The sequence below is a fragment of the Xiphophorus couchianus genome, chromosome 7 (genome assembly GCF_001444195.1).
Source record: "Xiphophorus couchianus chromosome 7, X_couchianus-1.0, whole genome shotgun sequence".
NCBI lineage: Eukaryota > Metazoa > Chordata > Actinopteri > Cyprinodontiformes > Poeciliidae > Xiphophorus > Xiphophorus couchianus.
The window spans coordinates 19,507,111-19,509,824 of NC_040234.1; positions in this window are offsets into that span (position 1 = coordinate 19,507,111).

The following is a 2,714-nucleotide window of genomic DNA, read 5'->3' on the forward strand; positions in this document are numbered from 1 at the left end:
GAGACCACTGAATTAAGAGCTGAAAGTACCACAGTTTCTGAGCTTTTACACAAAATGTGCATTATGATCTAGTTATTCTTTCTCAATGTTAGAATGACTGCTATAATATATATTTTGATATATGGACATAAGTCTAAAAACAGAAGAAAGAACACTAAATTTCCAATATTTAATTTCACTAAATATTGGAAAATATAATAGCCAATTTTATTCTGTTCTCATATACACAAAAATGTCTAATGGATGTAAGCTTTTTAATTTGTAAGGCGTTCTTCTCGGGAAAGGAGTATGCAGTCAGACATGTTTAACATAGTAGGAAAGCTACACAAATAGCCACCTGTGTATTTAGTAACTGGAAACACTTCCAAGCATTTGAATTTATCTTCCTTGTAACCAAGGGAAAAGTGAAGGAGTTTTTTTCAGACAGCTGGCTAACCGTGCACCTCAATAGTACAGAGAAAGGGATCTAATTGTAGAAAATATGGACCAACAGTGACATTATGAAAACTGAACGTTTCTCCATACAAGTTAATAAGATGAGTAAGAAACTGGTGAGCAAAGTTACCAACAGTCTGAAAGTAACACTGAAAAATGCTCAAGTGAAACTAAATTAATCATTTGATCAGAACTCCAGAAGGTAAGTTTGGCGCAAAAAAGAAATCTAAAAACACTGCACGTCACCAAAAGACCACCACACACTGATACACAGAGGAGGTAGATCTAGGGCTACATTAGTTCAGATGTAACTACCGTACACTTTTTATCAAGATGATTGAAACTGACAAAGGCCAATACTTGAGGTTTTAGTATTGGCCTACCTCTTTCCTGATCCTAAATGTGTTTGCTAATAATTTGAAAATCAAGAAGGACTTTTTTTTTATCATCAACATAAGTCCAGCTGTACACTCAAGTCAAAAACAGAATAAATTGATCTAAAGAATTTTTTCAGAGCAAAATTTATTCGAGCAGGTCAATATGAGATATGTCACATTAAGAGTAGAAAAGCTTGAAGTATTTTATTATGTTGTGTTTTTTTTTCAATTTCTACAGGATAAAAGATAATGTGATTTCTAAAATCTAATAAAGTAAGCATTTATGATAGAAATTATTGTTTTAAACCTTGAACAAAGTCAGTAAAAATTTGTATTACATATGCTTGTGTTGTGGATTTCTACAGTTTGTTGTTAGTTGATGAAACTGCTTTGACACAGAGCAGAAGATATTCCTAGGAATTTATATGTTGTTTCATATTTGGAAGATGCGTGAAAATTTCTTTACCTACTTCTTTTCAATGTTCAGTGTTGGGCAGTATTTGCTAAATGGTATTGACTTTTACTCAGAGATATAAAAACGGTTTATGGAGGCAATTAAACAAGTGAATGATGATAATTCATATCAAAGAATTTAAAGTTTGGACACACCTTCTAATTCAATGGGTTTTCTTTATTTTCATGACTATTTATAAGGTAAGAAATCCCACTTATTAACCTGACAGGGCACACCTATGAAGTGAAAACCATTTCAGGTGACTACCTCTTGAAGCTCATCAAGAAAATGCAGTAATCATAGCAAAAGGTTGCTACTTTGAAGAAACTAGAATATAAGGGGTATTTTCAGTTGTTTTACACTTTTTTGTTTAGTGCATATTTCCACATGTGTTATTCATAGTTTTGATGCCTTCAGCGTGAATCTACAATGTCAATAGTCATGAAAATAAAGGAAACTCATTGAATTAAAAGGTGTGTCCAAACTTTTGGTCTGTACTGTATATGTTTAATTAATTGAGGTTTTATGACCTACAGTGGCTAACAAAACTTACATTATAAGATCCCAACAGTAGAAATACTTTTCACAGTGCTTGTGTTTAAAATATTAAATCGTCACTGTTTTTAAAATCTTAAGTCGTTACTGTAATAATACCTAGTACACTTTATTGTCAAATTAAATATTTCTAATATTTATTTTGTTATTGATGTTTGTCTTGCCAGCTATGACGTGTGCTTTGTTGGCCAGGTCATCAATGTGAAAAGGACTTAATCACAAATGTTATTTATCTGGTTAATTAAAGATTTAATGAATAAACAAAATTTGGGAAAGCAAATACTACGTTAAAGCAAACACTAGAGGGCGTGAGAGCACAGCAACATGAACTTCAAAGCACGGGTTCCTCTAACTTTAAAGCTTTAAATTTAGGCATGTTATTACCCTATAGGTCGTCTTTTCCACCTTATTTGTGGGTTGTTTTAGGCCCAACATTGCAGTTGAATTGATTTTTAATGCAAAATATGGCTGCTATATGGGATGGATGATGTTAAGTAGTGTGCACCTCCCCTCAGCTTGCATTACAAATGCATATTGTTAGATTCTAAGAAGTTTCATCTAATATTGTGTTAAATTTTCCTATTACAAGTGTAAGTTTCACTACTTATGTTAAATATGTAAAAAAATAATAATGAAGAGCTTGAATCATGCAAAAAACAAAAAATAAAAAAAAAATAAAAATACATAAATAAACCCTCCACGTTTTTCTGTGCGTGTGCCCAGTGCACGCACAGGGTACAACTGCACTTCTGTCATTTCTGAATGGGAGGAATATGGAATATATAAGTGAACGGTTTTGTTGACTCCCCCCATTCTCTCTGTGTTTTTTTTTTCCACCTTGATGACGCAGCTGCAGGTTGCTTTCTTCTGTTGCTGAGAGCTCTCCGTTTCCA